At 49.4% G+C, this 12,821-nt stretch overlaps 1 protein-coding gene and 1 long non-coding RNA gene across 2 annotated transcripts in view; one reads left to right on the top strand and one right to left on the bottom strand.

Moving 5' to 3' along the window:
• The window catches only part of LOC310640110, a 111,311-nt gene that overhangs the window by 11,134 nt on the left and 87,356 nt on the right, over window positions 1-12,821 (bottom strand). The gene's annotated exons all lie outside the window — the stretch shown is intronic.
• TSKU (tsukushi, small leucine rich proteoglycan) overlaps window positions 161-12,821 on the top strand; it is a 32,612-nt gene continuing 19,951 nt past the window's right edge. The window contains exon 1 of the mRNA XM_083362164.1: window positions 161-349. The gene's annotated coding sequence lies outside the window, so the exon portion shown is untranslated. The remainder of the gene's footprint in view (window positions 350-12,821) is intronic.

The following is a 12,821-nucleotide window of genomic DNA, read 5'->3' as shown; positions in this document are numbered from 1 at the left end:
GCCTTTCCCGTGCACGCGCCCGGCGGAGCCGCGCCCTTGCCAGACGCTGGAGGGAGGGAGGGAGGGGAGGAGGGGGGGCGGCGGCTTCGGAGGGGCGTCTCTGGGGGGGGGAGGTGGGCGGGGGCGCGCGCTGGGGGCGCGCTCACGAGCCGGAGTTTGCGCGCTGGCGGCGCGGAGCGCTTTAAAAAAGAAAAGCAAGAAAGGCAAAAAAAACGCGCCCAGCTGGCGGCGGCGGGATTCCTGCTCGGCCGAGCGGGGACGGAGGGCTCGCTTCGCCCGCGCCGATCGTCCGGCTGCCTCCGCTGCCGCCGCCTCTCCCAGCCGGGGACGGAGCTGGCCGGCCGGCGAGGTGAGTTGGTGGGCGATGCTGGGCTCGGCAGCTGGGAGCGGGGAGGGAAGGGAGACGGGACGCGCGCCGGGTGGGCGAGGGCGGCGGCGGCTGCTCCTCGGGCAGCCCCGGGACGGGCTTTCGGCTGGAGAGAGAGAGAGAGAGAGAATCGAGGCAGAATGAGAAAGAGGGAAGGAGAGAGAGAGAGTAAAGAGAGAGAATGAAGAGAGAGAATGCAGAGAAAGAGGGAACGAGAGAGAGAGAATAAAGGCAGAGAATGAGAAAGAGGGATCGAAAGAGAATCAAGGCAGAATGAGAAAGAGGGAAGGAGAGAGAGAGTAAAGAGAGAATGAAGAGAGAGAATGAAGGCAGAGAAAGAGAAAGAGGGAAGGAGAGAGAATAGAAACAGAGAATAAAGAGAGAGAATAAAGATAGAATGAGAAAGAGGGAATGAGAGAGAGTAAAGAGAGAGAATGAAGAGAGAGAATGAAGGCAGAGAAAGAGAAAGAGGGAACGAGAGAGAGAATCAAGGCAGAATGAGAAAGAGGGAATGAGAGAGTAAAGAGAGAGAATGAAGAGAGAGAATAAAGGCAGAATGAGAAAGAGGGAACGAGAGAGAGAGAGAGAGAGAGAGAGAGAGAATAAAGGCAGTGAATGAGAAAGAGGGAAGGAGAGAGAGAGTAAAGAGAGAGAATGAAGAGAGAGAATGAAGGCAGAGAAAGAGAAAGAGGGAACGAGAGAGTAAAGGCAGAATGAGAAAGAGGGAATGAGAGAATAAAAACAGAGAATAAAGAGAGAGAATAAAGGCAGAGAATGAGAAAGAGGGAATGAGAGAGAATAAAAACAGAGAGTAAAGAGAGAGAATAAAGGCAGAGAATGAGAAAGAGGGAATGAGAGAGAATAAAAACAGAGAGTAAAGAGAGAGAATAAAGGCAGAGAATGAGAAAGAGGGAACGAGAGAGAGAGAGAGAGAGAATAAAGGCAGAGAATGAGAAAGAGGGAATGAGACAGAGTAAAGAGAGAGAATAAAGAGAGAGGGAATGAGACAGAGTAAAGAGAGAGAATAAAGAGAGAGAATAAGGGCAGAGAATGAGAAAGAGGAAATGAGAGAGAGAGAATAAAGGCAGAGAATGAGAAAGAGGGAATGAGAGAGAGAATAAAGATAGAATGAGAAAGAGGGAATGAGAGAGAATAAAGACAGAGAATAAAGAGAAAATAAAGGCAGAGAATGAGAAAGAGGGAACGAGAGAGAGAGAGAGAGAGAATAAAGGCAGAGAATGAGAAAGAGGGATCGAAAGAGAATAAAGGCAGAATGAGAAAGAGGGAATGAGAGAATAAAGATAGAATGAGAAAGAGGGAATGAGAGAGAAAATGAGAGAGAGAGAGAGAGAAAGAAAGAAGAGAGAGAGAGAGAAGCCCTTGCCACTGAATTTTGCAGGGTGCATCGGTGGGGTGGGGGGCTGCGCTCCTCCGGGGTGCTTTGTGGGGGGTGGGGCCGCGACGGGTGCATCCCTTCTTTTCTGCCGGGGTGGGGTGGGGGTGGGGGACTCGAGCAGGCGCTTTCTGCAACTTTGCAAGCGCCCGCCCTGGAGCTCGGGGAAGGGAATTTCCATTCCAAACGGAGCGAATCTAGAGGGGAAAAAGAGGACCGGTGTGTATGTGTGTGTGTGTGTGTGTGTGTGTGTGTGTGTGTGTGTGTGACATGATAACAGCCTTCCAGTATCTCAGGGGCTGCCCCAAAGAAGAGGGAGTCAAGCTATTCTCCAAGAAGCGCCCGAAGGCAGGACGAGAAGCCACGGATGGAAACTCATCAAGGAGAGAAGCAAGCTGGAACTCTGGAGGAATTTCCTGGCAGTGGGAACAGTTAAATCAGGGGAACGACTTTGCCTCCAGAAGTTGTGGGTGATTAAGAAGAGACTGGACAACCATTTGTCTGACATGGTGTATAGGGCCTCCTGCTTGAGCAAAGGGGTTGGACTAGAAGACCTCCAAGGTCCCTTCCAGCTACATTCTGATTGAACGGTTGAATCTGCTTTGTTGCACCCAACCTAGGAAGACCTAGGGGATCCCATGCAGGGGTTCCCATCCATGCAGGGTTTGGCTAGATCCGGAGTTGGGAGGGTCAGCCATATTACCTTGCATGGAAAAAGGGGTTGGGGGGTTACAACCGTGATTAAAAAGGGCAAGGAGGTTAAGCTTGTAAGCCGCCCTGAGTCTTCGGAGAAGGGCGGGATATAAATGGAATTAAAATAAAAATAAATAAAATAAATAAAAGTTTTCCGGACCAAGAGGCCTTGGTGTCTCCTGAACCGAAATAAAACAGGGCGATCTTTTAGGAGATTCTCCTGCAAAGTGCCGGTCCTGTGGCTAAGTTGGACTACAACTCCCATCAGGCTTACCCCTTGCAAAAATGGAACTTTGCAGAGGTCTGGAGTGAGGTGTGGGCAGCCAAAAGGGTGTTTTGGTGAGGTGGACAGCTGGCGAGGGGAGGATTTTTGTTTATTTATATGCTGCCCATCTTGCTACCCAAAGGGGATTTTGGTGGCTAGATTTCTTTGCCCCAAATATGGCCAATCCTCAACAGATCATTTAATGACCGTTCAAAGTTCCAACATCTCTGGGGAAAAAACGATGACCTTTTTTTTTCCACGCTTACGACCGTTGCAGCATCCCCAGGGTCACGCGATCAAAATTCTGACACTTGGCAACTGATTCACATTTATGACGGTTGCAGTGTCCCGGGGGGGGGGTTCACGCGATCCCCCTTTTGCGACCTTCTGACAAGCAAAGTCAATGGCTTGTTCACTTAACAAGCGTGTTACTAACTTAACAACTGCAGTGATTCACTTAACGACAGGGTCCAGGTCGTAAAATGGGGCAGACGTCAACAACTGTCTTAGCAAGGGAAATTTTGGTCTCCGTTGCGGACCACCTGTAACTTTAATGCTAATAGGAAGGGATTCTTGGGTGCTCAAATTAGGCTAACGTGCATAATTTGAGAGTGAGTTAGGAACTGGGAACCAGTTCACTGGTTTGCTTGATCCAGTCCGTTACTCCCAGCTAGATCTCTCTTGCAAGGGGGTCATTTTGGCAGTTGGGTTACTGGAGGTAGTGTGGTGTGCCTTGTCCTTGTTTAATAATAATAATAATAATAATAATAATAATAATAATAATAATAATAATAATAATAATAATAATAATAATAATAATAACAACAACAACAACCATAACAATAACAATAATAAAGTTGGAAGGGACCTTGGAGGTCATCTAGTCCAACCCGCTGCTCAGGCAGGAAACCCTATACCATTCCAGACAAATGGCTGGCCAGTCTCTTCTTAAAAACTCCCAGTGTTGGAGCATTCATCGCTTCTGGAGGCAGGTTGTTCCACTGGTTAATTGTTCTCACTGTCAGGAAGTTTCTCCTTAGTTGTAGGTTTCTCGAAGGAGAGGTGGAGAGCGTAACTCCTAGACGTGTACTATACACACACTTGCAGGCTGGCTACACACACATGCAGTGGTGTGATTCAGCCGGTTTGCACCGGTTCAGTAGCTAATTTTTTTTGGCTGCCCTGGCCCAGAACGGACCTCCGGAAGCGTCATCCACACAGAGAACCGGTGGTTCACCTATTTCAGGGGTAGGCAACCTCGGCTCTTTTATGACTCATGGACTTCAACTCCCAGAATTCCTGAGTCAGCATAGCTATGCTGACTCAGGAATTCTGGGAGTTGAAGTCCATGAGTCATAAAAGAGCCGAGGTTGCCTACCCCTGACCTATTTGAATCCCGCCACTTGCACACCTGCCTCGTCGTTGCAGCCGGTGGCCAGACTTTTTGCCCGCTGGGCTCCGGGAGAAATAAACTTTGGCGTTGTCTCAAATGCAGTCTGCAATCTGGTAGCGTTCCCTGTGCTCAGTCGTTCCGTCTCGTGGCTGGACTACTGTAAGGCTCTCCACATGGGGCGACCCTTGAAGAGCATTCGGAAGCTATAGCGGGTGCAGAGTGTGGCAGCGGGGGTAGTTTTTGGGGGCCCCCAGGAATGGCCCCTGTGACACCCACTGCCCCGTAACCTTGCCGGTTTGCTTCCGGGTGCAATTCATGGTGTTGGTCGCCCCCTTTAAAGCCCTTCATGGCGGGGGTCCAGTTTACTTGAGGGGCCGTCTCGCCCCACTGGGATTGACCCCTACCACCTGTGCCAGCAACGGAGGCATGCTGCGGGTTCCCCCACCCCACCCCCGATCAATTATTCCAGCTGGCACGGTCCACATGGAGGGTCTTCTCTGCTGTGGCTCCTGTCGTCTGGAACATCTTGTCCCCCCCCCCCCATGTGAGGTTGACCTCAACCCTCCTATCTTTTTGTAAGGGCTTAAAGATGTGGCTCTGCCAGTCAGCTTGGGGTCCCAGTGGGGGGACAGCACCATGGAGGTAGTTGATGGAGGAGCAGCAGATCCCAAGTGCCCTCCCCATGTGTCCTTTAATGTTTGATTTTAACTGTTGATGTTTTAACTTCTACGTAACTGTAAGCTGCTCAGAGTTGCCTGATGCTAAAATGGGTGGCCAATAAATTTTATAAATGAAAGAAAAGGAGGGAGGGAGGGAGGGAGGGAGGGAAGGAAGGAAGGAAGGAAGGAAGGAAGGAAGGAAGGAAGGAAGGAAGGAAGGAAGGAAGGAAGGAAAGGAAAGGAAAGGAAAGGAAGGAGGGAGCAATGGAAACGAGGGAGGAAGGAAGGAAGGAAGGAAGGAAGGAAGGAAGGAAAGGAAAGGAAAGGAAGGAGGGAGCAATGGAAACGAGGGAGGGAGGAAGGAAGGAAGGAAGGAAGGAAGGAAGGAAGGAAGGAAGGAAGGAAGGAAGGGAAAGGAAGGGAAGGGAAGGGAAGGGAAGGGAAGGAAGGAAGGAGAGAGCAATGGAAACGAGGGAGGGAGGAAGGAAGGAAAGAAGGAAGGAAGGAAGGAAGGAAGGAAGGAAGGAAGGAAGGAAGGAAGGGAAAGGAAGGGAAGGGAAGGGAAGGGAAGGAAGGAAGGAGAGAGCAATGGAAACGAGGGAGGGAGGAAGGAAGGAAGGAAAGAAGGAAGGAAGGAAGGAAGGAAGGAAGGAAGGAAGGGAAAGGAAAGGAAAGGAAAGGAAGGGAAGGAAGGAGAGAGCAATGGAAATGAGGGAGGGAGGGAGGGAGGAAGGAAGGAAGGAAGGAAGGAAAGGAAGGAAGGAAGGGAAAGGAAGGGAAGGAAAGGAAAGGAAGGGAAGGGAAGGGAAGGGAAGGAAGGAGAGAGCAATGGAAACGAGGGAGGGAGGAAGGAAGGAAGGAAAGAAGGAAGGAAGGAAGGAAGGAAGGAAGGAAGGAAGGGAAGGGAAGGAAAGGAAAGGAAGGAAGGAGAGAGCAATGGAAATGAGGGAGGGAGGGAGGAAGGAAGGAAGGAAGGAAGGAAAGGAAGGAAGGAAGGGAAAGGAAGGGAAGGAAAGGAAAGGAAGGGAAGGGAAGGGAAGGGAAGGAAGGAGAGAGCAATGGAAACGAGGGAGGGAGTGAGGGAGGAAGGAAGGAAGGAAGGAAGGAAGGGAAAGGAAAGGAAAGGAAAGGAAGGGAAGGAAGGAGAGAGCAATGGAAATGAGGGAGGGAGGGAGGAAGGAAGGAAGGAAAGAAGGAAGGAAGGAAGGAAGGAAGGAAGGAAGGAAGGAAGGAAAGGAAGGGAAGGGAAGGAAAGGAAAGGAAGGAAGGAGAGAGCAATGGAAATGAGGGAGGGAGGGAGGGAGGAAGGAAGGAAGGAAGGAAGGAAAGGAAGGAAGGAAGGGAAAGGAAGGAAAGGAAAGGAAGGGAAGGGAAGGGAAGGGAAGGAAGGAGAGAGCAATGGAAACGAGGGAGGGAGTGAGGGAGGAAGGAAGGAAGGAAGGAAGGAAGGAAGGAAGGGAAGGGAAGGAAAGGAAAGGAAAGGAAAGGAAAGGAAGGAAGGAGAGAGCAATGGAAACGAGGGAGGGAGGGAGGAAGGAAGGAAGGAAGGAAGGAAGGAAGGAAAGGAAGGAAGGAAGGAAGGAGAGAGCAATGGAAACGAGGGAGGGAGGAAGGAAGGAAGGAAGGAAGGGAAAGGAAGGGAAGGAAAGGAAGGAAAGGAAGGAAGGAGAGAGCAATGGAAATGAGGGAGGGAGGGAGGAAGGAAGGAAGGAAGGAAGGAAGGAAGGAAGGGAAAGGAAGGGAAGGAAAGGAAAGGAAGGGAAGGAAGGAGAGAGCAATGGAAACGAGGGAGGGAGGGAGGAAGGAAGGAAGGAAGGAAGGAAGGAAGGAAGGAAGGAAGGAAAGGAAGGAAGGAAGGAAGGAAGGAAGGAAGGAAGGGAAGGAAGGAAAGGAAAGGAAGGGAAGGAAGGAGAGAGCAATGGAAACGAGGGAGGGAGGGAGGAAGGAAGGAAGGAAGGAGGAAGGAAAGGAAGGAAGGAAGGAAGGAGAGAGCAATGGAAACGAGGGAGGGAGGAAGGAAGGAAGGAAGGAAGGGAAAGGAAGGGAAGGAAAGGAAGGAAAGGAAGGAAGGAGAGAGCAATGGAAATGAGGGAGGGAGGGAGGAAGGAAGGAAGGAAGGAAGGGAAAGGAAGGGAAGGAAAGGAAAGGAAGGGAAGGAAGGAGAGAGCAATGGAAACGAGGGAGGGAGGAAGGAAGGAAGGAAAAGGAAGGGAAGGGAAGGGAAGGAAAGAAAGGAGAGAGCAATGGAAAGGAGGGAGGGAGGTGGGAAGGAAGGAGAGGGCAATGTAAAGGAGGGAGGAAGGAAGGGAAGAGGGAAGGAAGGAAGGAAGGAAGAAAGGGAAGAGGGAAGGAAGGAAGGAAGGAAGGAAGGAAGGAAGGAAGGAAGGAAGGAAGGAAGGAAGGAGAGGGTAATGGTATCAGAAAATCCAGATTCTGCTCACCAGTGCATTCCTTGCAAGTAATAATCTAGCACGGCAAGAAATGAGAGAGGTTGCAACTTGAGCAGCTGGATTTTTGCACGCAGGGTTTCCTCCTCCGACGCAGCCCTTCTCTGCCTTAAAATTGTGCAGTCCTTCCTTACTCCCTCATTGGAAGAGTTTGTCCAGACCAGTCAAAACTGCGTTGCAAGGACTTCCTTAAAATTTGAGCAGGAATTGCTGTAGGACTTAACCGGAAACCTTTGCAAGCACCAGGTAATTGAGCCCAAAATTTCTGTGGCAAAGGGAGATCGTTGTTAGGCAAGTTTCGCCCTGCTTTATGACCTTTCTCGCCACAGTTGTTAAGTGAATCCTGCAGTGGTTCAGTTGGCAACACGGTTGTTAAATGAATTAGGTTTTCCCCCACGACTTTGCTTGTCAGGAGGTTGCCCAAGGGGATCACGTGACCCCGGGACACTGCAACCGTCGTAAATATGAGTCATTTGCCAAGGGTCTGAATTCTGACCCACGGGGATGCCGCAACAGTCGTAGGTGTGAAAAATAGTCATAAGTCAGCTTTTTCCAGTGTAGTTGGTCACTAAACGATTCTGTCACTAAGCGGACGGTTGTAAGTCGAGGACTACCTGTATTGTATGTATAATCGCGCCACGCCAAGCCCTTCTGCAATCCCATTTTGCCAGGGAGAAGTTGGGAGAGAGGATTCGTGTGTGAACAAGTCAATCCTATTGAAAGGTGTGTGCAATGAACTTTTGTTGGAGGCTAAACTCCCAAATACGTGGACAGAAGCAAATATTACTTGGATGCGGAAAGAAGACTCAGATTTGACACAGATTAAAAAAAAACTACAGGCCAACATCGTTCCTTAAATGTGGATTATAAAGTTTTGACTTCCACAATAGCGGAGGGACTGAAAAGATGTCTAACCGAATTTATACACCCAGATCAAAATGGATTTCTACTAAAGAGGCAAATCAAAAATAACCTAATATTGGAATATTATGAAATGCATCCAGGGAAACAATTGACGGCGGTATTTTTAGATGCTCAAAAGGCGTTTGATAATGTTTCCTGACAATTTATGACTCGGCAACTAAAAACAATGGATTTTGGACAAAAAAAAAACCTTTATAAAATATGAGTGAAACACACCAACAGCAAAAGTGATTGTGAAACGACACGACACAGAGAACTTTGAGATAAGAAAAGGAACAAGTCAAGGATGTCCACTGTGCCCTATGCATCTTTATCAGCTAGACAGGTAGTCCTCATTTAGTGACCAGAGTCGGGATTGGCAGCTTGGTTGTAAAGCGGAGTGGTTGCTAAATGAAACCACAGCTGCGTTTCCAATCTGCTTCCGTTGGTTTTGTAGACTCGGGAAAGCCACGGAAGGGAGGAGGATTTATAAAGTTTAACTTTTTCATCCTGGTTAGAACGGCGGACGGTCACTAAACGAGGTGGTTGCTAAATGAGGACTACCTGCAAACCCCACCATTCCTTTGGGAATTCAAGGCAGAGGGCAGACTCCTGATCCGATGCCTTCCCCACATCCGAAGCCTCAGGATCGGAAGTCCGCCATTGTCGTCTTACCTGGTTTCCTTGCTTGAGCATCCCATCTTACAAGAACACAACAATAGTGCTACGTTTAGTTCAGGATTTAGCACAGGGGTCGCCAACCTGTGGGCCGTGGCCCGTTACCGGTCCATGGCATATTGGCCACCGGGCCACATAAGTGGCTGGCCAGTGTGTGCGTGTGAGCACACGGACAGCCGTATTCGTGCGTCGCCATGAGCACTGCAGACATTTCCGGCCCTCCTCGCATGAGTGTCACCACAAGCGTAGGTGCTCACAGCTCCGCTCACGTGAGCAATGGGTGTTCATGCGCATGCACGTATGCGTGCATGCATTCACCACCACTCCTCACACACTAAACCATCCCTTCTTTCCTCCCTCTCCCCCACTCCGGTTGCGGAACTCTGATTTAATGCATGGTTTGTCAGCCTGGGTAACTTTAAACTGGGCGGACTTCAACTCCCAGAATTCCAAAGCCAGCTGGCTGTGGAATTCTGGGAGTTGAAGTCCACCCAGTTTAAAGTTGTCCAGTCTGAGAACACTCCAGTGGAGTATTACATAGACTTATTTTATATATATATATATATATATATATATATATATATATATATATATATATATATAAAACACAACTCTAGTTTCTTTGTTCTGGATCTTCTTGGTTCGTCCACGAACCTAGCTGGATCCGGTGAGACCTCAACTTACGACCAACAGCTGGTGGCCAAATTTCCGTCGCTGGCATTAAGACACTACGTGACATTTGCCCTGTTATAGGCGCTCTCTTCCTACCGCTGTTTAAGGGAATCACGGCAGTTGTGAAGTTGGTCACACGGTTGTTCAGGGAATCTGCCTTCCCGATGGACTTTGCTTATCCGAAGGGCGCCAAAGGGGATCATGTGATCCCAGCAGACTGCGACCGCCCTAAATACGAATCAGTTGCCAAGTGTCTGAAGTTTGATCACGTGACCAACGGGATGCTGCAGTGGCCGTAAGTGAAAAAAAAAAACGGTCATCAGAATCAGAATAGAGCTTAGTTGCAGGTTGCTTCTCACCTTGAGTAGTTTCCATCCGTTGCTTCTTGTCCTGCCTTCAGGGGCTTTGGAGGATAGAGTAGCAGAATAACAGAGTTGGAAGGGAACTCTGGAGGTCTTCTAGTCCAACCCTCTGCTCAAGCAGAGGACCCTGCGCCATTCCAGACCACTGGCTCTCCGGTCTCTTTTCGAAAACCTCCAGTGATGGAGCAGCCACAACTTCCGAAGGAAAGCCGTTCCACTGGTTAATTGTCCTCGCTGTCAGGAAATTTCTCTCTCTATAAGGTAAAGGTTCCCCCGCACATGCGTGCTACTCGTTTCCAACTCTAGGGACCGGTGCTCATCTCCGTTTCAAAGCCGAAGAGCCAGCCCTTGTCCGAGGACGTCTCCGTGGTCATGTGGCCGGCATGACTAGACGCCAAAGGCTCACAGAACGCTGTTACCTTCCCACCGTAATGGTCCCTATTTTTCTACTTGCATTTTTAGGTGCTTTCGAACTGCTAGGTTAGCAGAAGCTGGGACGAGTAACAGGCGCTCACTCTGCTACGCGGCACTCGGGATTCGACCTGCCAAACTGCCGATCTTCTGATCGACAAGCTCAGCGTCCTAACCCACTAAGGTTATCTATAACCTCTCCTGATCAGAATAACAGAGTTGGAAGGGACCTTGGAGGTCTTCTAGTCCACCCCCCTTCTCAGACAGGAAACCCTCTACTATTCCAGACAAGCGGTTGTTCAGTCTCTTTGAAAAGCCTCCCGTGATGAAGCATGCATAACTTCTGGTGGCAAGTCGTTCCACTGGTTAATTGTTCTCCCTGTCAGGAAATTCCTCCTTAATTCCAGGTTGCTTCTCTCCTGGATTAAATTCCATCCGTCGCTGCTTCTTCTCCTGCCTGTGGGGGCTTTGGGGGATAGTTTCAACTTTTCATCAATCACAGACACACACACACCCACACACACCCACACACCCACACACCCACACACCCACAGAGAAAGAATTAACAGCCCTTGACTGCAAACAGTCTCCATTTCTCCTTTAATCCAAACAAGGAAATCAATCAAACACCTGCTGAGTTTAGAAGATTCACTTTTTAACCTCTCGCAAATACGATCCTGGGAACTGGGAGTTTCCTGAGGTGCCTTTACCGGATTTTTTTAATCTCATCATCGCTTATGGGAAAAGTATGACCACTTTCAGAAAGCACCTCCTCAAAGCACACACCTTGCACCTTTGGGTAAGGGAGAGGATTAGGAAGAAGAGGAAGAAGAAAGCGGCGAGGCAAGAAAAGGGATTAGGAAGGGATTATAAAAAGAGAATTAGGGACGCGGTGGCTCAGTGGGTTAGGAGGCTGAGCTTGTCGATCAAGAAGGTCGGCAGTTTGGCGGGTCGAATCCCGAGTGCCGCGTAGCAGAGTGAGCGCCTGTTACTCGTCCCAGCTTCTGCCAACCTAGCAGTTCAAAAGCACGTAAAAATGCAAGTAGAAAAATAGGGACCACTCCGGTGGGAAGGTAACAGCGTTCCGTGCGCCTTTGGCGTCTAGTCATGCCGGCCACATGACCACGGAGACGTCCTCGGACAAGCGCTGGCTCTTCGGCTTTGAAACGGAGATGAGCACCGGCCTCTAGTGTCGGAAACGACTAGCACGTGTGTGCGGGGGAACCTTTACCTTTACCTTTAACGATATCCCAGCACTCCAAGTTTGTTGGCGACATCCATTTTGTTCATGGAATTTTTCATGGAATTTTCCTCCAATGGGATTTTCCATGTATTTTACCAGGAAAGATAGGGCAGCCTGGAAACGTCAGTGCCCTCCTAACTATACTCAAGCACTCCTTGACTTTACCGACACCAGCTAGATAGTTGTTAAGTGAATTTTGTCCTGGTTTTACGACCTTCCTTGCCATCTTTGCTAAGTGAATCCCGGCAGGAGTTAAGTCAGTGAGACCATTGTAAAGCGAATCTGGCTTCCCCCTTGACGTAGCTGGTCGCAAAAGGGGGTCCCACAGCAACCGTCATAAATACGAAGCAATTGCCACGGGGGATGCTCCAACTCTTTTGTAAAGCGTGGGGGGAAACGCTCCAAAGTTACCTTTTTCAGAGCTGTTGTAACTTTGAAAGGTGACTAAAAGGAATGGTCGTAAGTTGAGGACTGCCCGTAATTGCTAAATGCCATTGTTAAGATGCACCGGTACAGAGTTTTGTTTGTTTGTTTGTTTAAAAGGACGGTGTGTGGGTTTTTTCGGGGTGTGTGTGTGGAATGCATTCAGACTACTTGCAAGTACAGAGAAGAGCAACAGAGATGATTAGGGGACTGCAGGCTAAAACATACAAGGAACGTTTGCTGGAATTGGGGATGTCCAGTTTAATGAAGAGAAGGACGAGGGGGGACATGATAGCAGCGTTCCAGTATCTCAGGGGCTGCCCCAAAGAAGAGGGAGTCAAGCTGTTCTCCAAAGCGCCTGAAGGCAGGACAAGAAGCCACGGATGGAAACCGATCAAGGAGAGAAGCAACCTGGAACTAAGGAGAAACTTCCTGACATTTGGAACAATTAACCAGTGGAACCACCTGCCTCCAGAAATAGTGGATCCTCCAATTAAGAGATTGGACAGCCCATTTGTCTGAAATGGTATAGGTTTCCTGCCTGAGCAGGGGGTTGGACTAGATGACCTCCAAGGTCCCTTCCAATTCTGTTATTCTGGAGAGGTTATAGATAGAGAAATTTCCTGACAGTGAGGACAATTAACCAGTGGAACGGCTTCGCTTCAGAAGTGGTGGCTGCTCCATCACTGGAGGTTTTCGCGAGAAGAGACCGGAGAGCCAGTGGTCTGGAATGGCGCAGGGTCTTCTGCTTGAGCAGAGGGTTGGACTAGAAGACCTCCAGAGTTCCCTTCCAACTCTGTTATTCTGCTATTCTATTCTCCAAAGCGCCCGAAGGCAGGACAAGAAGCAACGGATGGAAACTAATCAAGGAGAGAAGCAACCTGGAATTAAGGAGAAACTTCCTGACAGAGC

Source organism: Vipera ursinii (assembly GCF_947247035.1).
Source record: "Vipera ursinii genome assembly, chromosome: 4".
NCBI lineage: Eukaryota > Metazoa > Chordata > Lepidosauria > Squamata > Viperidae > Vipera > Vipera ursinii.
This window is presented reverse-complemented; position numbering and strand designations above follow the sequence as displayed.